Genomic DNA, 24,614 nt, shown 5'->3' with positions numbered 1-24,614 from the left:
GTTTCTCTGTAGCTTTTGGTTCCTGTCCTGGAACTAGCTCTTGTAGACCAGGCTGGCCTCGAACTCACAGAGATCCGCCTGCCTCTACCACCTGAGTGCCAGGATTAAAGGCATGCGCCACCATTGCCTGGCCCCAAAGCAGTAATTTTTGAGGATAAAATCAAACGAACTATATAATTACATGTGATTTTTTAAACCTATAACTAAAATGATTTTAATTCTTTCAATTTTAATATAGGGATTGGAATTTGGTAATACATTTTTCTAGGTATTTACATTATTCACAAATTCCACTTACTTTGTGTATTTGTAATATATATATATATATATATATATATATATATATATATATATATATATATATTCCATGAGCATTCTTGTGTTTTGGAAAATATAATGAATTCATAGTGGGAATTCTTTCTGAACTGGAAATAAAATAAAAATTTCTAAAATATAGTTTTAGGCCTAGAATGAAGGGCCTCCTGTGTATTAGGCAAGAGCTTTCTCACTGACTACACCTCCGGGCCACAAGTGTCACAACAAATGCTGGAATTCTTCCACAACTGTCTTGGCTGATTTATTTAGTCAGAGTTTGCATATGCATATGAATGAAACAGTCCAGCTGTTCTTACGGAGAAAAAGGAAGCAACCAAAAATCTAAATGAAGCCAAGCCAAAATATACTTTGTAAACAGTGGGATATATAGTATCTATCAAAATTTCTTAGATTTTTGAAGCAGCTACTTTAATAGACATCAGAATAAAAACCCAGGTAAAATAAAACATGGGTTTTATATTTGTGTTAAGCTACGCCAATCTTGAGAAGGTTGATTTTCTTCTCTCTTTTTAAAGATCTATTCTTCCTTTCTCTTTACGTTGCCTTTTCTGGTCTCCTGTTTCTGCGGATCCCCTTTTAATTATTCTGCTTCCACTGTCAAGATTATTTATTGTTTCTGTAAGATTTATCAAATTAAGCAGTTGGTTACTTGGGTGGTATAAACTTTTTGCCTAGGAATTTTTTCCATCTGCTTTTGTTGTGGTTTATTTTTGAGACAGGACCTAGAAAATATGTTAGCCAAAGATTCTCGAATGACCACTTGGAAGCAATATTTTCTGGGCACAACAGGGAAGTTGCACATATGAACTCACAGTGGTGGTTAAGACAATATTTGCAAGACAGACACAATTCTAGTATGGAGAGGGGGAAGGGAGTATGAAGCCCCATCTTTAAATGAGGCGCTCTAGGCAAATCACAGATGCTGGCAAAGGAAGAGTCAATTTTCTTTTAGGGTATGACCTCGGATAGGTTGACTATGCACTAGTGGAAAACCACACATCCAAAAGCATATGAGTAGCCCAGGTTGGACTTTATAGGATTTAAAAAAAAAAAAAAAGAAGAAGAAGTCATTAAGTTGAAAGGGAGGTGAACCTGAGAGGAGTTGGTAGAGAAAAGAAAACAATACAAATATAGAAACTGTCTCTTGCTCATTCCTGTTTTTCTCACCGTCTTTAATTTTTCTCCTACTTACTCCCCTTTATTTTGTATCTTCTCTCTTTTTTCTTTCCTAGACCCTACTTTTATTTTATCTTTTAATTTTTTTAAGAAATTATTCTTTTTTATGGTTATGGATGGTGCAGCATTGTCTTTAATTTTTTACTTATGTATCTATATCTGGCTTGCTTGGGAGTTGGTACTGTTACTCTGGTTTTTCTTCTCCTCTCAGCATCACTGAGGGTTGATTCCTCCAGGGTGTGCTGCTCACTAGAATAGGGCTGCCATCACAACTGATGGACAAACCACAAGAGAAAGCAAATCTGTGAAAAAGTAAGGCTTCTCAACACCATCGGCAGTTCTTAATGCTTCACTTCCTTCTAACTGTGCTGGAGACATTACTGTTTGATGGAAGCCTCACCCCCCAGCCCCTGGCATTCATAAACCAAAGAGTCTGTGATATTTGGGTGGAAGGTCTGTCACAAGCCCCCTCCCGTGGGAGTTGCGTCAGTCCAGACTCCATCTCCTAGAAAGCCCACCAAATAATGACCCCTCCCCAGAGGTGCTCAAGATCACTCCCGCAGGGTATTTAAACTGACTCCCCCTCTGCCCCCCCACCCCGAGAACGAACAAATGGTTTTCTGGTCTTCCTTTCTCATCTCCTCTCTGGGGGCATTAGTATCCATTAACCCTGGGCTTTTTCTAATTTGGTTTGATTTGTTCTGATTTGGATTATTGCATCAGTGGAAAGGTTTATCAGGGCGTAAAAGCTTTTCAATTACAACGCCTGATTTCAAATTATACCATAGAGCAGTAGTGATAGAAACAGCATGGTATTGACATGAAAAAAAAAACATGTAGATGAGCAGAATATAGAACAAAGGAATAAATCCATATAACCAAGTGGCTTAGAAGAGACAACATATTTAATGGTAATGAAGGGGAAGTTGAATACTGCATGTAGAAGACTTACACAGGTCCCCATATTACACCTCATGCAAAAATTATTATTGCATATCAAATTCTTCAGTGAAGTTCTGAAATTTTGAAACTACTAGAGGAAAGTAACTTCAAGATATAGACATGGGCAATGGACTTATTAATAGCACTCTGATAGCCCAGGAAATAAGAGCAAGAATTAACAATTAGGATAACATTTAATTAACAATCTGCACAATTGAAACAATTACCAGAGTAAAAAGGTCACAGATAAAATGAGAGAAAAATGTCTGCTCACTTTCTATCTGACATTGGATTAGAGCCGGAAGAATTTAAAGAAATCCAATAGGCCACACATCAAAACAACAAACAAATCAATCAATAAGTGGACAAATGAACTGAGCCAGCTCTCAGAAGAAATGGAAATGATCAATAAACAGACAAAAAAAATGTTCAAAACTTTGTCATCAGAAAATTGCAAATCAAATCCGTGTTGAGATTACAGACCACCAAAGTAGGAATGGCTCTCACTAAAACCAACAAAGATGCAGTGGGAAGTCTGAGAAACCATTGGTGAGAACATAAACTCTCTAAGCATTATCGCAGTCAGCATGGAGATTCATAAAAAATACTTATATATTTCTTAGGACTGCAATATCTAAAAGTATTTCTTATGAATCTCCATGCTGACTGTGATGATGCTTAGAGAGTTTATGTTCTAAAAACAGAATGACGATATGATCTAGTCTTAGAGGATAATCAAAACATATCATAGAGATCCTATGTATTCATGATAACATGGGACTACTCAAAACAGCCAAGCTATGGAATCAGTACAACTGCCCATCAATGGGTGCAAGACAATGTGGTATATTACACAGAGGAATATAACATTGAATGTAATTTTGTCAGTAATTTTATAGGCAAAAGGAGATGGGTGGAGAAACTGGAAGTCATGGGTTTAGCTACAATAAAGCTGACCCCATCAAATGTGACCCGTTTTCTTTTATAAGAAGGTGGTAAATTTAAAGAAAATTAATGAAAATAGAAGGCAGACTTTTGGGGAAGTGACAGAAAAAGAGGGAAAAAGGGATAAAAGTCAGTAGTAGGGGTAAAAAAACAATGTGCCTTTTTGTGTGTGTGTCTTTATATTAATGGACGAAGATGTCACAGAGAAGTTAGGGTTTGTACAATTATTAAATGCTATAAAAAAGTTAAAGAAAATATAGGCCGCTGAGTATTTGCTACAGACCCAGGATTCCTGTTTCTTTGACTTGACTCTTCCAGACATATTTTCTGTGAATTACTCATTTTTTCACTTCCGGCTGAACTGGTTGCAGGTACTTAGTATATATATATATAGGCTTTATATATATATAAAGGCTTCTACATTCTGGGCTTTACCAATCAATTTCTACAAAGAGGTCTTTTTCACCTTTCAACTCAGATTCTCTCAGCTCTTGAAGACTTCTTTCTTCCTTCTTTTACCACCAAAACTTCCCAGCAGACTTCTTCCATCCTGTGGTGATGTGGTCTCTAGAATTTTGCTTGAAATTTTTTATATGAGAGACATGTAGATGTTCATCTTAGTGTTTTATATTATCTATAGACTTGCGACAAATGCAGTCTCTTACTGACTTCTGCAGTTTTCTGGGGCACCAAACAGCACATGGCACATAGTGGGCCTCTGATAGCAGTGTCTCATGGAATGAATGAGTGTCTCATCCATAATTTTGACAGATTGTAAATTGTAAAATGATCTCCTGTTCAAGAAAAATCCCTTAGTCCTTTATTTGGATTCAATTTCATGTGTTACTTTTGATTCTTAAAAGAAGATTATGATAAAATATATATGTAAAATGTTACATGGGTATTACCTTCTCCCTGACAGCAAGGTAGGCAGAGAAATGGTTCTGTTTGGCTTCTTCTGTTCTCCAAGCTATTATGCAGAGAATAAGCTCTGGGTGATGAGGTCATAGCCCTGCATCTATGCAAGAAACAGGTTGCTTCTTAGAGTCACTCATTTCAGACCGAGCTCTGTAATAATTTCTGCTTGATTAAAATGTAGACAATTTTCCATTTGCTTAATTTTTTAATTAAAATTTTTGGATAAAGCTATAGAAGAACATTCTGTGTCCTTCTTTTCTTTCTAAAGCATTTTTTTCCATCATAAATGAACCTGTGGTTGGAACATTAACAGTCACTTCCCAGTGATCGGTGCTTTGTGGCTGTTACAGCAAAGACAATTCTCATTGTCTACTGCTCTTTTACCCTCATTGTTATGCTGGAGGCTCCATAGGCTCCATGGAATTTAGTAGGTGAAGGGATCCCATGGAATCATCTCAAGACCTGGAGTTCTGTGCCTCTGGCTACTATAGCTGAGCTTCTCTGGATACACAGAAATTGGTGGTTTGTTTGTTCTTCACCCCTGAGCCATCTTCACTGCACACACAAAACGCAGTGTGAACTCAGTCACTAGCAAAGAGTATTTTTAAGTTTACTTTTGACATGCGTGGTGTGTGCTTGTGTTTGTGAATGTGGATGAGTATGGTGTATGTGTACATGCATGAGTATTTGCGTGTGTGTGCGGGGTGTGTGTGTGTGAGGGGGCATGGGTGAAGGTTAGATGATGTTCTAGTTTGCTTCCTATTGCTGTGATAAAACACCATGACCAAACACAATTGGGAAAGAAAGGGTTTAAAAGCTTATAGGTTACAGTCCAAAACTGGGGCAAACCCATGCAAGAACACAAGGGAGAAACATAGAGGCTGGAAATGAAGCAGAGAAGACAGAGAAATGCTGCTTATTGGCTTCCTCCCCTAGCTTGTCTAGCTACCTTTCACATGTAGCTTGTTCTTACCTGCCTAGGGATTATGCCCACAGAGGTCTGGATTCTCCTATATAAGCTGGCAATGAGAGAAAATGCTTTGCAGAAATAGCCACATGCCAGTCTGACAGAGACAAGTCTTCAGCTGAAGTTCCCTCATCACAGGTATAAGGCCAAGAATAGCCACTAGAGAAGACAGCCTCAGGTGCAGGTTCCCAACTTCACTTAGAGACAGTCTCTGTTGTTCACTGCTGCAGGATCCAGGTTAACTGATCTTTCAGCTTCCAAGAATTCTCTTGCCTCTGCCTCCCAACTCTGCAGCAGCATGCTGGAGTTATCAGGCTCAGTGTTTTAGCCACAGATCCATTCTCCTAGCCTCACTGATGTGCATGCTTTAATCTAAATTTAGTGTTTGAGCTTCTCAGACCTGGGAAGATCCCAGCTTCCCTGTGTCTATTTGTGTTCACAGCACTTTGTATTTGTCCTAATGCAACCAGAGATGGCCAATTACCAAATGGGCAACCAATGGTACACAATCATGCCAATCAAGCCAGTCCCTTTAAGATTTGCTTATTAGCACTCATTTATAAAAATAATGAGACAGGAATGAAAAGAGAGTATTTAGTATTTTGCTTGTTTGTTTGTTTTGGCTCATTTCATGTGCTTTGAAATTTTAGTTAGAATTATTGCAACCACAGAGTGAAGGGCCAATGATAATGGCACTGGGATTTGTTTACATGTGCTGGCTTTTTGGGATCCTATTCTATTTGGATGCATACCTTCCTAAGCTTGAATGTACGGGGGAGGGACTTCCAACAGGGCAGGGTACCCTGCCCTCTCTTAAGACTGGAGGGGGTGGGGTGTATGTGCGGGGGGGGGCGTGAGGGAAGTGGGAGGAGAGGAGGAAGTGGAACTTCTGATTGGTATTATTTATAAAGTAATTAAAAAGAAATAAAAATAGTGATTGCCACCAAAAAGACTATTTAATAAATGCAAATATTGAGGGCTAACAACTTATAGCCCCCTGAATAGGAACTCCAGACCAAAGGCATCCGTGATGTGTAACGAGTAGAATGTGGTGTGTGGTATTAAGCAGTGCACACTGTTGCTAATGGTATTGCCAGTCTACTTGAATCAGTAAGTTCTAGGGTCAGTTGGAAATCTTGTTTCAAATTACAAAATAGAATTGATAAGAGAAAGACAATGTCAACTTCTGGTCTCTACAGCAATAGTTCTCAACATTCTTAATGCTGCAAACCTTTAATACAGTTTCTTCATGTTGTGGTGATTCCCAACCATAAAATTACATTGTTGCTATTTTATAACTTAATTCTGCTACTGTTATGAATTGTAATGTAAATATTTTTGGAGCTAGAAGTTTACCAGGGAATAACAACTCATAGGTTGAGAACCCCTGCTCTACAGGCATAGGCAAATACATGAATATAGCATGCATATACCATAAACATACACACAAATTTATATGATAACATTTGTACCCTCTAGCCCTTGGAATATATGGAATATATGTATATATGGTAAAAAGAAAGGGTGAAAACATGCTGTAGATGACACTAACATCAGCTCTAGCATGCCTCCTGGATTGCTTCTTTGGGACTCATTGTTTCTCCCTTGCTTTATTTGATCTGTTTATTCCTCTATTTAAACATCACTCAACCTTTCAGTAGTAGGACTTTAGTAGACATGATAGACTTGTCTCATAAATGCTTTTGGCTCTCCCTCCCTCCTTCCCTCATACACACACACATACACACACACACACACACACACACTTACTTTACTTCTCTCCTTCCTAGCATTTTTTCTGGAATGGCATTCTGTGTTGATTATGGAACTTAATTATTGGAAATTTTAGATGTATGCTTTGTAACCTCGCAATCCTACTATCATTTTTCATCACAGTGATACTGAGTACATACTAATTATTGCACTGTATTAGAAATTAGGAATTCTGAAAAGAAAGGGCTCTCTTCTTCCAACTTAAGGTAATAAAATAATATCTGAGTAAGAGACATGAACTCTAGTTTTCTGAAGCGGGGCCATGTCCTTCTTGGGTCAATACTATGGCCAAGAGATGGTAATTCAGGATTGGTCCATTAGGGTCAATGTCTAAGCACATGACTAAGCACATTGATTAAGGAGAAAGGGAGGTAGCAGGTGTCAGGGTAGGAGAGATGTGTGATGGCCACTGGGAAAATGAGATAACACTGCCATCCCTGCTGGCCCCAGCTGCCTGCTCTGCTCCCTGTGTGGTGGATTGTAGGTGCTGAGGAAAGTACAGTTAACAAGGAAGTTATTCAAAGTCATTTGGAAGGTTTTTCTGTGAAATCTAATACCACAGAGCTGAGTACTCCTGCTTCTGGGATATAAGTATTTTACACGTACTACTAATGTGATTGTTCATATTTTCCCTAAGCCCTTCACTGTAGCATTGAGCTTGCCATATGTATGCAATGCTATAAATGATGGTGCATAAAGCTATGAAAATGTGAGAGAATAAATGAATGATTAATGAGAGGAATGAATGAATGAATGCCTCTTTTTCATATTGCAGACAGGGATGCCACTTTCTCCTTTTCTAAAACAGCTTTGATGGAGAAGCAAGTCTGGCTTGTGCAGACAGTGATGGAGGGGCGTCTGACCTTCTCTGACATGTTTCCCTTTAGACTGATCCCTCCCTCGATCCTTTGCTGTACTTATATCTTCTTGGCTATGCAGTTTTTATTGAATTTCTGATATGTGAATGAATCACCATATAAAATGTGAACTTTCTCTTGAATAAAATTACACAAACAAAATAATTCTGGGGAAAAAAGAGGCAAATAAGGCTTTTCAGTGTGGCTATTTATAAAAGCCCCTCCACCATTACGGTCTTATTTCTGTAGCCGTCTGTGTTTTTGTTAGAGCTTAGTGAGAAAGACATATGATCTGTGAGAATGGGTACTTTATCTCAGTTGGCTATGAAAACATTAGAAAACTTACCATGACTAAAAGTATTTTAAGTCAATATATAAAATGGCTGCAGATTTCTCTTATCTTTTTATGGGGTAAGGTGCACAGGGGAGAGCGAGGTGGGTATGACGATGATTAAAATCAATGCAGACCACTGCTGGTCTTAACACATGATGACAATATTGCATACCACTGTGGCACATAAAATGATATCACCCATAAATCCTTTGCCCTTTCTGATGCTTCTAAGAAAACACATGAAATCATTTTGACTGATTAACAAGGCTAAGCTCTGTAGGCACTACAGACCCTGAAGTTATTGCTATTACCTAACTTATCTCAAGCAATAAATCAGAGACTCCTTGCATGATTAGGAGTGGGAAGATGTTGCTGAAGAAGAAAGAGAAAGGCAACAAGCATTTAGAGCTAGTTTGGCTATGATTCCACAGAATCAGGGTTGGGCAGGATAAGAAAATCAGTGACATTCAACTGCACAAACAGAATTACTGAAAATTAAAGACGACACCTCAGTTTCAGGGGAAGGCAAACAGCTCTCTGTAGATTATGTTTTACCCATTTGAGGACCCGTTTATAGTCACTTAGCTAGTATTAGATGTCAAATGGCACTATTGATTCCCCTCCACACTTCTCTCCCTCACTGGTTGCCCAAATCACTTCTATCCTTGAGACAGAAGAGTCAACATTTATTAGAGGTTTTGTGGTTGATGCCAAGTGAGCTGGAGTAGAGAAAGATTTAATTATTTGTGTATCAAAGTGAAGGAAAACTATGTTTATTAAAATAATTTTAAAACAGTAAAATTTGTGCATATTAAAGAGCCTTTATAACGTGGAATAGCACAACAAACCACAAGCCTGTGTAACATTATTTGAAGTATATGAATACATATTCTACCAAAACTCATGAGATTATTTCTCAGGAGTTTCTCATGACTTCATTAGAACCATGCCTATGTCTATTCTTCTGCAGACAAACACCTGGTTTCAGTCTATAACTTGGCTATGTTTTAGGAAAATTGTTATATACACTGATGTGAAAGTAGCTCTGTGGTTATAAAAAAGTTCTTTAGGTAAAAACCCAGGTGTGGTCTACCTTAGTCATCTGACACATACATCTAATATAATTCATCCAGCAATAAAGAGGAATAAATACATCATTATAGAAAAATGGATTCAGTTAAAGATCATCATATTAAGTGAACTGAATCAGATTAAGAAAGACAAATGTCACATTCGTGGATCATAGATTTTATAGAAATATATTAAATCATACTTATTCATAGTATGTAGAAGTAAAAACAAACTTTCTGGGTAAGAAAAGAATGAGGAAGTGAGACAAGGGTAATGGAGTTCCAGAAATCGGGGTGTGGGGGAGTGCAGACAGACATTTCTGTTCTGTCCAGCCCCACAGCCGTTCAGTCCCAAGGAAACACAGAGGCTTACATTAATTATAAACTGTTTGGCCTATTGGCTCAGACTTATTATTAACTAGCCCTCACAACTGAAATTAACCAATAATTCTTGTCTACGTTTAGCCACATGACTTGGTGCCTTTTCTCAGTATGGCATTTCCATTTTGCCTTTTCTGCATCTGGCTGGTGATTGTGTCTCTGCCTTCCTCTTCCCAGAATTCTCCTGGTATGATTGCCCCTCCTATACCTCCTGCCTGTCTACTGGTCAATCAGCATTTTATTAAATCAATACGTGTGACAAATCTTTACAGTGTAAAAAGTATTATCCCATATCTGGGGGGGGTATTAAAGCACATGCATGTATTAAATAAAAATGACCTAAAATTCATTACTATGAACAATGAACATGTGTGTGAATGTGTGTGTATACACGCGCATGAGTGTACACACACATCTCTCTTTAGGATTAGTAAATACCAACTATGTAGTGACAAAAGGAGGCACCTGACTTTGTGGCTTTTGACATAGCAATTCATATAAGCAGCATTAATAACTAATAATGGCTAATATTCGGGTATTATGTAAAGTTTACAAAACCCTAAAAAAAAGCTTGGGTCTCATCGATATTCTATTGCTAGAAGTGTTTCAAATTGAGAATATTTACTCAGATTAATTTAGTGAAAATACTGTGTTAGGAATTTAGCCATCACTGGCTCTAGGATATGTAGCTTTCATTTACCTTTATTTCTACAGTCTTTTTTAAAAATTAGTTTTCCAACTGCTGGTTGGAATTACAGGCACACTGTAGAACTTGTTTTCTACTCGAGACTCCCGAATTTAGCACCCATGTGATAGTTGTTGCTTTAAGTATATCTATTTATTCATCTGTCTCCAAAAATAATGATGCTGCTATCTCTTAAGGTTCTTGAGAAACCCAAATGTTAATTTGTAAGTACTCCATATACTGTAGGATATTGAACACACATCAGGAAACCATCTATATTTCTTAATCTTGATTTTCTAGGATTAATAAGCATGCTTTGCAACCCCCACTTCTTGTGTAATGATAATCATGTACTCAGAGAACCCGTAGAAAGTAAAATAACTGCATATTAGGAAGAGGAAGGATCAGAGCGGCTTTGGTCACCGAACCTGAAGAAAGCGTTTAGAATTTTACAAAAGGAAGGAGAGAAGGTGGGAAAGAGGAAGGGACAGAAGGAGTAAGAATTTCACACAAACTAAGCCTCAATTATGAAAAACAGTTGACACAGACATTCTTAAATGTGACTTAAAGTGTGTATATAGCCTAATCAATTAGAGAATATAAATGAAATTCAAAAGTTCTTATTTTCATTATTAGTATCTTGATTTTTTCAGAAAATAAAAATTTACAAACATTTAATATTTTGACTGATCTTGATGGTGCTGTGTCAAAAATGCTGCCAATTTCCAGTTCTCTGCCTTGCCGGGGCTCAAGCAGATGCTCGCTTAGTCATTATGATTAGATTCCAGGAGTTTTCAGAATCTTATTTTTCTGCCTTTGTGTTTCGAGTACACCACAGAGATGATGCAAATAGCCCATCTTGAGCAGATGATCTGGCCTTGCATGTCAAGGAGTACAGAACCAAGGAGAACAGACTGAGTGTCACCCTATTCTGAGGCCATTTTCAGACAGAGTGCAGCACTACGAGCTGTAAATTCTCCTGCCTGCCCGAAACATCTATCTACTCTACTTTATTTATCTTCACATTACGGCTCTTTATGACATCATTTCCCTACCTTGCTGTGATGTCAGTTAATCTTTATGGGATGTAGGATCACCTTGGAAACAAACCTAAGGGCATTATCTGTGAGTGAGTTTCTAGGCCTTCCAAAACAGAAAGACAAGTTCTAACTGTAGTGACACACCATCCCGTGGTTGGGGGTCCCAAACGGTATAAAAAGGACAGAGGGATCAGAACAACAGCATGCATCTGTCTCTGCTTCATAACTGTGGATGTGATGGAATCCCCTGACCTATACTCCTGCAATCATGCCTTCCATACCATGTTGGATTTTAACTTCAAGCTCTGAGCTCAAATAAACCCTTTCTTCCTTAAGATGCTCATTGTTAGGTGTGTTCCCACAGCAGTTACTGGTCCATCATCACTTACAGTGAATGAAGAGCTTTTTGTGTTGTCTCTTTCTATTTAAAACTGAAACACAAAATAGTAATTCATCAGGTAGAGAACCCAAGGGACTGAACAAGCATTCTCCATTTTATAAGGTCAAAGCAAAAATGTGTCGAAAACATTAACAGAAGGAGAATAAAAGGCCTCACTCAAGTGATGTAAGGTACCAAATTTCCTCATCTCTGAGTATTCTTCTTCTTCTGCCTTTAAGTCTGGATATCGTCTCCAACAAGAAGGAATCTTGAAAGTAGACCGTATCGACTTTCTTCTCTCTCTAGCCTATTCTATGGTAGCTCTAGCAATGTTCACTGTTGGTGCCTCTACTATGATAGCAATGTTAAAAAAAATTCAGTGTTTCATCTGACTTCTCCCACCTATCAGCTTTACTTGCATTGTCTCTGTCTTAGTTAGGGATTCTATTGATGTAACCCTGGGACCGATATTGTGGTCCTGTGACCCTGACCAAGACAACTTGAAGAGAAAAGAGTTTATTTCATCTTTCAGTTTGTATTCCATTATCCAGGGAAGTCAGGCAAGAATTCAAGTTAGAAACCTGGAAGCAGGAACTGATGGAGGGGCCATGGAGGAATGCTTCTTACTGGCTTGTTCCTTATGGATTGCTCAGCCTTTTTTCTTATAGGCCATGACCACCATCCCACATGTGACATTGCACAGAGTGAACTTGGCCTTCCCCTATCATTTGTCAGTCAAGAAATGAACAACCGAAAATCCTCAACACACAAATATATGTATGCGTATGGATGTATATACACATACATATTTGAATGAGCATTTTGTTTAATGATCCCAGCGATATTTGGGTGGTAATGTTTTATTAAAATGATAACAAGATTTGTAACTTACAGAAAGAAAAAAAATTATTAGATATAGGTTAAAAAAATCAAACTTAATTTTGAAAGTGTGAATATATATTTATACAGAGTTACACAAAAGGAAATCTATTCAGAAATACTGAAAGACAACTTAGGCAAAATATAAGGTAGAAGGTAGGCAACGTTGTGGAATCAAGAATTTCAGAGGAGCATGGAACATTCCAGAATATGACGAAATAGGTGAAAAGAAAGTTGGCTGGACTAGGCATGATAGGGGGAAATTGTTAAGATATATTGAAACTATTTTAAAGGATATTGCAGAGAATGAAAAATCCTTGAATTTTGCTGTTGAGAGTTATGCCATTGTTAAAAAATGGTTTAGTTCTAAGGTATTTTATTTATTATTTAGCTTAGGATTACTAAAGAAATTAAAACAGTGGTCAAGTATATTAGAGCATTTTTTTTTTTGAAACGGGTTTCTCTGTGTAGCTTTGGAACCTGTCCTGGAACTTGGTCTGTAGACCAGGCTGACCTCGAACTCACAGAGATCCACCTGCCTCTGCCTTCTGAGTGCTGGGATTAAAAGTGTGCAGTACTTAAATGGATAAAAAAGATAGTTCAAAATGGAATATAAAAAAGAGACCAAAGAGGATACCAATGTAATTTTACTGTTTTTTTTTTATTTTTTATTTTAAGAGTACATCACCAAAACTTCATTTAAGACATCAATGATATCTTAAAACATATTGTCAGGAAGGTAATTATGTTGGCACATACCTGTAATTGTGATTCTAAAGAGCCTAAAGAAGGAGGATCAGCATGACTTTTGGGTCAACCTGGATCATATAGCAAATTCTAAGAAATTTTGGGTTAAATGGTGAAATCATGCCTCAAACCATGCCTCTCAATCCTTTTTTAAATGCAACTGAACAACAACAAAGACATATGGTAGTTTGGGTGAGAAACTCTCCGTTAGGCTCAGGTTTTTGAATACTTTGTCCCAATTGAATGATAGGAATGTTCTGGAACCTTTGAAAGGTATTACTTTCCTTGAGGGATTGCATCACTGGAGCAGTTTTTGTGGGTATATAGCTTGAACCCACCTTCAGTTTGCTGTCTTGTTTCTGCATGTGGGTATAGAGAGCACCTCTCATCCCCAGTGTCCTGTCCCAGCAATCAATGGCACATGGCCATGCCTCTTCCATTGTTATTGACTCTTCTTGAACCAGAAGCCAAATAAACTCTTTCTTCCCTAAGTTGCTTTTGGTCATGGTATTTTATCACAGCAATAAAAACTAACAAATTCTTACCTTTTATTTTACTTTGGTTAGAATAGAATATTTAAATTATCTGTCTTCTAATGTTATTGGTACATTGGAATGGCATCTAAGATAGGAGATACATAAAGAAGAAGGAGGAGGAGGAGGAGAAAGGGCTGTTTTCTATTTTTATCTTTTCATGGGCTGCAATGTTTTGTTGTATCCAGACTGAAAGCCAAGGCAGCCAAAGAGACAAATTCCTGGGATAAGGAGAAGCAAGAGATTTAACAATGGCCTTGGGGACTGCCTGGCTGGTGAATTAGAACTCCAGAGCTAATTCTCTCTGCTTGCTCCTTTTGTCCCAAGGGATGTGGGTAGGATGCTTGACTTGTAGAAGCATGGAAGCAAAGAATCTTGGCTGCAAAGTAAAAAGAGTTCTCTGTATTCTCACAGGCCTTGTAATAAAGAAGTTATTGCCATACCTAAGGCAGAGAACTTAAGCTGAGACTATCTGAGTAAGAAGCAAGCTGAAAATGTTCTAGGGCTCAGTGCCATCCCACCACAGTTCAGCTCCTGTTTAAAATGTAGAGTTCAATTTCTTCTGTAATTTCCTTATAACTCATAGAGGGAATAATGTGACTTCAGTGTGTACAGTTTTCTTTAATGTTATGGGTGGTATGTCATAACCAGGATATTCCAAGGAGTGAAAAAAAGTTTATATCGATTAAAATAAGACCAGTTGCAGAAATAGGTTTGCATTTTGGGTTAGAAATGGCACTAAAGCTGGATATCAAGCATATTCGAGATTGCACTTTTTAAAGTGATAAAAAAAAAAGATGGAGAGTTTGAAACAGCAAATAAAAAGGGAGCAAAGTGAACATTTTGGAACTAGAAAATATAAAGCCTGAAATTAAAAACTAAGTGAATGCCCCAAGTTTTGGAAAATGGGTTCAATGTACTCACTAAACGGACTTTATGTTCTCACTAAAAACAACTAAGAATATTAGATATTATATAAAAAGAAAGCATACGTACATAAGGTGACTTAGAAGCATGAGGCAAAGAGATTAAAGCAAAGGGACTGGCTTGCAGACTCCATCGCCTGAAATATACTGCAGGAAAGAAACTCCTTGTTTGCTTTGGTTTATTCATTCTGGACTTAGCACTGCAAAAGCCATTATCTATTCTGGAGATACAGTGACTGTGGACCACTCACTAAGTTTGTTCTTTCTGGCCAAAGAATAAGGAAAGAGGTACCCGCTGAAAACACAGCCATCACCTAACCCTGACCCAAACACAGAAAACAAGGTAGTGCCTGTGGTGCCTTAGACCAACTACCTCTCAGCATCAACACGGGTGCTTTGTCTGCAACACTGAGATTGTCAACATCAGCAGGGAATGTGGCTGTCCAGGGCCAGTATAGAGTGATAGGTTGGGGTTGCCTTCCTGACTCCAAAACCATTGCTTTAATAGAATGCTGCAGAGAAAGCCAAATAAAAAAGAAAATTTAAATACCACAGACTCTCATGAAATAATACATTAGAAAAAAATAACATGTTATAATTTAAAAAATTCTTAAGGCTACGGAGACAGTTGCATGACTAAAGAACTGGTCATACAAGTGTAAGGTCCTGAGTTCGAGTCTCCAGAAACCATGCTAAAGTTGTGCACAGGAATCACCTCTATAATTCCACAGAGACCCTCCGGGAAGCTGGGTGGCTAAAGCCAGAACAAATCTTCAAAGTTTATAAGTCAGCTAGTTTTGAATAAACATCAGTGAACAATAAAGAAACTCTGTCATAGTGTGCGGACTGATACTTGAAGTTGTCTGCTGACTTCTACTCATGTTCCATGGCATGTGCAAGCCCACACACATTCAGATGAACACACACACACACACAGAGAGAGAGAGAGAGAGAGAGAGAGGGAGAGAGAGAGAGAGTCATGTCAGTCAAACAGGCCCAAGTTTAATGGAAAACCATTAATAAATACAGATAATAAAACCAAAAAAACTTACAGTGTTTTTCTTTTTGAAAGTATAATATAATTACATCATTCTCCATTCCTCCCCCCAAGCCCTCTCATATACCTCTCCTTGATCTCTTTAAAATTTATGGCCTCATTTTTTAAATTGTTGTTACATTTTGTATATGTATATGTACATGGCTGACAATTTGGTATTTAATATCCAATTGGTATATTCTTTCGTGGGGAAGACTATTTCTTTGGCTATCAGTGTTACTAGTTTTTTACATCTATTTGCATAAGGCTGAGGCCATGTGACCTGACCTATTCATTTTGGCCTGCCTATTGTCGTCTTTGTTCAGATTACTTCCTTTTCTTCCCCATTCTCCTTCTTCTTAATGTTCTTTTTTTTTTTTTGCTTCATGATTGAAGCAAAATCATAACACTACCTGATGTATCTCTGATTTTGTGTCAGATTCTAAATAGAGGAGTGCCAAAGGAATGTAAATTTCCTAGACTTCTCGCAACCTGGCACAGCCACAACACCTTTCGAGGGTACCATGTTGTAAAGATACAAAATAGAGCAACCTGTATGAAAGCCATGAGAGATACATTCAAAAGTAACATCAAGAAAATAGAATCTTAGTAAGTTTTTAAATATAGGCAGGAATGGGTTACTATCATGTTAACTGAATTGTGAATTCTACTACAAATTTCATGTTTTCAAAACAAATATTCACAAACTTTTTCTTTCCAATTACAGAGGCCAACACAAATCTGATGTTAGGGTCCAACATAAACAGAAGAAGAAAATAGCTGATTAATCCCTTTGTGATAAAATTCACAAAAATTTCAAGTGTTACATAAAATAAAGAAATTAATTTGAATTTTTAACAGCTTCCAAACCTTGCAGGCAGCCAGTAATAGAGGTACAGATAAGGTGTTGAGAGTGAGCTCCCTTTAAAGTTGTAAATGTAGCAAATATTTTCATCATTTCCACTGCTACCCAAAATTTCACAGAAGTCCTAGCTAGTTTTGTAATGCAAGGAAAAGAAATAGAAGACACAAATATTGGAAAGGAAAGAGTATCTTTATTTACAGATGATATGCTTGCATGTGAACAAAATCTGAATCCATAAATAAGTAGAGTTGATCAAGGTTATATGCAAGATCAATATGTAGAAACTAATTTCATTATAATGGCAGCAAACAAGTAAGAAATAGTATTTCTATAATACCACAAATTTTTGTGAATTCCTTGATTTGAATTTGTCTAAAAGCATCTTTACTTCACTTCCTGCAAATTGTTTCAGAAAAGTGACCCATGGAGTCAGAGTAAGGACTTTGAAAACTGAGAGGTACCTTAAGATTTCTATAAAACTGTCAAGGAAGTAGTGGGAAAATATCAAACCTCAGTATACTAGTATTATTGACTTTTAATTGCCCTTTTCTGTGACAATATCATGCATATATACAATGCATCCTGTTACTCTCTCCCAATATCTTCTACCACCCTCCCACCCCATCAACACCTATGTCCATTTACCCCAGTCCTTCAAGACCCATACAGTGGTCTCTTTCCAGTGTCCTAACTTCTATACAGGTTCAGATATAAAGGAAAACACCATGGTGGTTGTTTTCTGTGCTTGGATTGCCCTTTTCAATATAAACTTTAAATTTTCATCCATTGATTTGAAAATTTTGTAATTCTACTTTTCTTTGCAGTCAAATAAAATTTCAGTGTCTGTATGTACCACATTTTCATTACCCAGTCATTGGCTGATAAACTTCTAAGCTGATTTGTTTTTCTAACTGTTGTGAAAAGAGAAGCATTGACTTGCAATAGCAAGGCTATGTTCCTAGGGAAGAAGTCTATCAGAGTTCAATGACGAATAAAGCTTCCTCTTTCCAACAACCTTGCATGCATTTTTTTGTTATTTAATTTTTTTGATAATAGTTACTACGATGGGGGTGAGTTAGAATCTTAAAGTGATTTTAACTTTCATTTCCTTGACAGCTAATGATATTGAACTTTTGAAGCATTTGCTTATTAGCCATTTTTACTTATGATTTTTTGGATCAAATGGGTGATGAATATTAATTTTAAATAATTAATCTTAACATACAATCAAAGTCATAGTTGCTCTGAAATGAAAGCAAATTATAGGTTATGAAAGCCTCTCTAATGGTAATTTTTACTTATGTTTTTAATCCTGAGATGAAGAGGATCTTCATTTATCTTTTCTGAAGGAGATGAAAATGATTATATTTTATCTTGTTCCAAGCTTCCTCATGCATTTCTCAAAATTTTGTTATATATTATCATACTTATTGTATATCAGATTTATATATTGTATTTTTATTATTAAGTTTACTGCCATTATCATGTTGTATCCATGGTGGTCAGGAAATAATCTTGATTTTATGTAACTGTTTACAATTCTGGTCCTGGTTCTTTTCCATTCTCAGGTAGTTTTATTCTAGAGTTTCCAGTAGTTTTCATCAAAAGTCTTCATCTAGAGTTTATGGGAATTCTGGGGGCTTTTTGTTTAGTTTTATTTTTATAAGAAATGCAGAAGTATTGGGAGAATATTTTCTGTTTTCATTCTATCTGCCTGGTATTGTTCTTGGGCTAGTATTACAGTCACACATTTACCACAAACTTTTTAGAAATGCTTCCATTTTCTTCTGATTAAACAATACAGCTCAGAAGAAGTTGGTGTCTCCTAATTTTTTCCTTCTTGACTCTAATGTGTCAACTTCTGCCAAAATAACTGACGACATGCCTTCCTTTTCAGATCTCAGTGACAAGGAAACTTTGTCTCAGAATAAAATTTTGGTGAAGGGTTTGTCATTGCAAATCTGTCACTTGTGCTGTAACATTTTTTAACGTGGTCTTTTGATAAACCCTTTATACGCTCCTTTTATTTTTCCTCTATTACCTCAAAGTTAATTAGTCGACTGGGGGAAATGACTCAGTGGGTAAAGTGTCTGCCAAACAAATGTGAGGGCTTGTGTTCAGATGCCCATAACCCATTTGGAGCCTGATGTGGTAGCATGTGTTTGTAATTCTAGTACTCTAATGGGAAGATGAGAAGCGAGACAGGAGAATTCCTGTGAGTTCACTGGTCAGTTCTCTTGGTACAGGTAACAGTGGACAGGATACCCTATCTAACACAAGGAAGAAAGCAAAACCCAAAGCCTCATCAGTCTGTCTTCTTGATCTCTACATACTTTCCATGATGCAGTGCTTTTGTGCATGTGCGCATGCGTGGGCACACACACACACTCACACACGTGAGTTAGATCATTAGTGTTTAAAAACTTTTTAGTACCATGCTTTATTCCACTAACCACAAGAAAAACAAAGAGACAGGAAGTTATTGGTAGTAATTATCAAAATATTTGTTAACACAAACTTGTATAAAAAGCATAATCAAGTGACATTTTTTTCTAGGGGATACAAGGAACTTAGAGATAAGCACAGAGCCTAGTACCTGCCTTCATTTGTTATGCTTCTTAAATTACAACTTTTGTAATGTGTGTCTGGGGCAAGCCTAAAGGCTTGTCAAATGTGGCAATACAGTGTTGTCTCTGATGACCTTCCTGTGGTCAGGGGAACTTCAGTGATGAAGTCAGGTAATCTATTCAGATTCCTTAAGAAGAGAAAAATACATGTCCTCGACAACATACCAGATAGCTTATTAACCCTTTCTTTAAACCACTGACATGAATGGAGCTCATCTTTGCTTGAGAAAACATCTTTAATGTTAATGCTTTAGTATCTGATTTATCACTGACCAGTTATTTGCTGACACAAGTCGAGTGCAAAATTGCCAGCCCTTTTAGTTTATGAATTGTTAGTACTAGCAGAGTGTGTGGGACAGTTGTTACTCAATCTCAGAAGGACATCATTAGCCTTGGGATTTTCCACGTGATTAAAGTCTATTACAGAAACAGAAACTTAAAGCTTAGTCCTCCATGCTGTTTTGGCTCCTTGTTGTTAGGTTATGATGCTTGAAACCCACCATGAAGGTGAAGAAAATATTCTGGTCTTTCCTTTCCCTTCCAAAGTGTGAGAGCAGTGGGAGGATGGGGTGATATTTCTGTTCTTGGAGAAGGATCTGCTCCAATTCTGTGTAGTAACAATAATGTGTGATACATATATTCCCTTCTGGGGGCAAACTTGGACATCGGCAAACCTCAAATTTCCCATTACATTTATTTGGAGGGAGAATATACTTGATTTAAATGTGGATTTGCGAAGTCACAGAATAAATGACACAGTCCAGACAAATCCAGCATAATCTCTTATTTTACAAAGTAGTAATTTTTTATGATATGGAAAACCTACGGCAATTTTTAAAAATAAGGCAGCAGGCAATGACTGAGGGAGTCTTTTGTTCTACAGGTAGAAAGAAAAAAATAACTAAATGGGGCTTGCTACAGGATAGTAACCTGTTTCCTTATTCCAATTTCTTTTCACTTTGCAGTTAAGTTTCTACGTCTATTGCTTATAAAAGTGTTTATAAGAACCTTGATGGCACTGATGTCTGAGTGAGGAACCCCCGTGTTGCTCCCTGTAGGACAGGCTGATGACAGCATCTACTGTATCTTTGTAACGTGTTATACCAGAGAGCCTGTCATCAACTTATATAGAGAAAGGGCGAGGCCAGATTGAAGCTGGGTATCTTCACTTAACAGGATTTTCTTAGAAATGCCTGCTGCAGTAAAAAGCCAAAGATATGATTTCCCACTGCTCTGTTATTTTGCGCTTGTTTTTGTTTTAAAGAGACAGACAGAGTGCACTATCTAGGACTCTGAAGGACTAGCTATCATCTATTCCTCGCGGGACCTCCAATCTGTTCAGTGTAGTTTGAGTAAGAAGGGCCCTGGAGTCACCACTGGAAGAGATGACTATTATGATTCTACACAAAACTTAAAGGTTGACAGATGGGTCTCAGTGTAGTTGACATTTTCTTTGGGCCACCAACCAGCTCCCAAATAAAGACATAGAGACTTGTTATTAATTATGAATGTTCAGCCTTAGTTTAGGCTTGTGCCACTAGCTCTCTTAGTTTAATTTATCCTGTTTCTTTTCATCTACATTTTACCTCAGAGCTTTTTACCTTTCTTTCATTCTCTATGCCCTACTTTCCTGCTTCCCCGTGTTTGTCTGGCTAGCCCCTGGAATAATCTCCCTGCCATCTAATTTTCTTTCTTTCTTTTCTTTCTTTCTTTCTTTCTTTCTTTCTTTCTTTCTTTCTTTCTTTCTTTCTTTCTTTCTTTCTTTCTTTTTTTTTTTCGAGCCTAAATTCCTCCTCCTCCTTACTCTCCCTACCTGGAAGTTCTTCCTATATCTATTCTCTTGCTATTGACTGTTCAGCTTTTTATTAGACCGTTCAGGTGCCTTAGATAGACAAGGTAAAAAAGCAATGACTCTTTACATAATTAAACAAATGCAACACATCTTTATATAGTTAAACACATATTCTGCAATATAAACAAATGCAACACATCTTTACATAGTTAAAAGTGCAATGCACCTTTGTATAATTAAACAAATCCTCTGCAACACATCTATAAATCTGTGCCAGTTGAATTGCAAGCTTAAAGGGGGCTGGGGAGAGAATCCCCACTTTGCAAAACAATAATAAGATGACTAGAGAAAACAAGCATTTGGTAAACAACATGGCTAGAAAGAACAAACTTGACAAGCTTCTGGATTTATAGACTCTTAAAATATTTAGGATAAATCAGTTATTTTGTCTGGCTGGATAAAGTTTCTTGACCCTTTTTCTAAGACATTAAAATTCCTTTAATTTTTTCTTCAAAAGCAGCTATAAACTAGCATATACACAATGTCCTTCCCATTCCTTTTTTAATATCATGCCTCAGCAATGCTAGTCTCAACTAAAATATTAACCTAGACAACTAAAAGAATTCTGAATTTCCTATATATCTTATACAGTTTTTGCCCTTGAAATAGTTATTCACTTTTTACTGTTCTATAGACATATTCAATATAAATGAAATTAGATATTTTCCTGGCTCTCATGAAAAAAGTAGGCATCTAAAGTATGCTTTTTATAAATGCTATTTATCTTGCTTCACATGCTCTTTAGATGAAGGAAGCCCAAAACAGTACCATATTTTGAACCCCCCCAAAAAAGTTGTTGAAAGTTGTGCATTCTTTGTAGTCTCATAAGTGTGGATGTGTTTTGAACGCAGATTCTATTGTATAGAAGTTAACTGTCTCACAGAGGGAGGTGTCTGATAATGAAATTCCTACAAAAGACTGGTAAATCCTCATCTCTGACCTTTTCTTAGAATGGACTGAAAACTACCTTGATTGGTGCTGTCAGGTACACATGTCTTCCTTGTGGCCCAGCGGAAACTCAGAAACCCAATTCAGTCAAGCAATTAAAGCCCCACAACAGAGTGATGGGAGAATCACCCAAAGGGGGTGATCTCTCCCTCCTGTTGGCTCTATGTCAAGTCAATGTCGTCGGCTACATCAAGACCAAAAGGAAGATAATTTGGGACTTTGGTCTCCCAGTTATGTATTTTATGCAGATAGACAAGTATGCTGTCTAATTTCATGTGAATGCATATGTGTACATGTTCTTATATGTGCTTATGTGTATATGTGTATGTGGGCACATATTCACATCTGTGTTTGTGTGTGCAGGTCAGAGGTCAACATCAGTTGTCTTTTTTAGTCAATCTCCACCTCATGTTTTGAGAAAGAGTTTCTCTTTGAACCTGGAGCTCACCCATTCCTTTAGACTGTCTAGCCCAAGGACTTCCTAACTTTGCCTCTCCAGTACTCCAGACTTGGCGGCCTAGCTTTGACATCAGTGGTGAGCCTCTGAGCCCGGTCTTCATGCTTACAAGGCATGTGCTTGAAGAGCTGAGCCATCTTTATAGACCAAAGACAGATTTTAAAACCAAACCCATCCTAAATCTCATTCCCAGAACACATAAGAGAAAAGTTATCACTTTCCAGAAGTTTTAATTCTACTAACATTCCATTTTTCTTCAAAGACAAGGAAACAAAATCAATTAGTAGACTGAATTCAGAAATTAGCATTGAGTGGAATGTCCTGATCAACCTAAAAATGGTTAATTTCACTAGAGTTTCCTTAAGCAAGGATGAAAGTAGAGGGAATTGCTTCCTTCCTTCCTTCCTTCCTTCCTTCCTTCCTTCCTTCCTTCCTTCCTCCCTTCCTTTCTTTGTCTCTCTCTGTCTCTGTCTCTCTCTTTCAGTTTCTAAATGTTAAAAGGATTTGATCCAGAAGTTTAAATGTGTCTAGAACTTGACAATTTAACAGAAGCTAAAATCTGCATCATGGGCCAAGTCCTTCTAGCATCAGTGAGCCTTCACCAGCTTCCTAACTGCACACACACACATACACACACACACACACACACACACAATGGTGATTCACGGGAGCCAGGTCTGTGTGCAGCAATTTGATGCAGCCATGCCAAGACTGTGCTATGTCTTTCTGTCAAACATGCTATGCCAGTATCTTCCTTATAAAGAAATTTCCAGATTCCAGCTCCCTGAACAGAACTATTCTGTATACATGGGAACTCGCTTCAGGACCTTCAGCTCCTTTCTGTTTTACAGTGGTTAATTTTTCGTTAACATGGTCATATTTTTGAAGAGAAGCCACATAGATACCAAAACATTAGGCAATGATAAAATGCATTCTTGAAACCTGTCTGACCGGAAATCCTCTGATTATAAAATTTGTCCCAAATCAGCTGCTTCTGGGTGTGGAGCAAAACCTTGTAGACATGTGTGCGAGAAATAAGCAAATGACAGTCACATTTTTCTCACGCAGTATGTGGAAAATGACAATTTCCATCATCCCTCTCACCATCGACAGTGGCACTGCAGGATGAGGGTGTGGAGCTCATTGCAACCGTCAGACTAAGAACAGCCAGAAGCTGGCAAATGGCATTTTGACCCTGGCAGGCATGACTATAGTACCAGCTCTACTGGGCTTTACTGGCTCTTACCTATAGAAAAAGATCAGAAGACTCAAAGTCTCCCAGAAGAAGCGTAAAGACGAGAAATGAAAAAGGAGCACAAAGAAATAATAAATAATAATTATTTTCAACGGAAACAATTTTGACTGCATATATAATCTCTACAATTTAAATGTTTTATTTTCAGTGGGGATCTGTATAAAGCCAGCATTGTTTCTGCTTTGTGGAAGCACAATTTTTAATAATATGCTCAATCATCACTATCAAACACTGACCCAAACTTTAATAGGCACTCCAGACATTACTCCCCATTTTTATAAACTCGGTAAACTCTAATAAAGGTATTTTATGGGCAGAAGGGTTATTTTTTTAAAGAAGATATATTATCTAGATTTCATCAACACATAAAAATGTTATCTTGGGAACCCTGGAAGATTCATATATTTCTAAATTATAGCACATTGCTGTCACTTTCACATGAGATCATTCTAATTTTCTAAAATATATAAAGAGCAGATTGGACTGGGTCATGTTTCACACTTTATTCTATTTGAATTAATGATATTATTTACTCAGAGCGTGACTGCTCACTGGCCTCACATGCGATGAGGTAGTTCATAAAGAGGCAGCAACATAATAAATGAGGAAAATGTTATTTACTCTCTTGCCCGATTCTCAGGAGCCCGGTGTAAATTCTACTCAATAAAATGTGTTCATTTGCGTCT

This window comes from Chionomys nivalis, chromosome 18 (genome assembly GCF_950005125.1).
Source record: "Chionomys nivalis chromosome 18, mChiNiv1.1, whole genome shotgun sequence".
In the NCBI taxonomy this organism is placed as follows: domain Eukaryota; kingdom Metazoa; phylum Chordata; class Mammalia; order Rodentia; family Cricetidae; genus Chionomys; species Chionomys nivalis.
Note: the sequence above shows the minus strand (reverse complement) of the source record.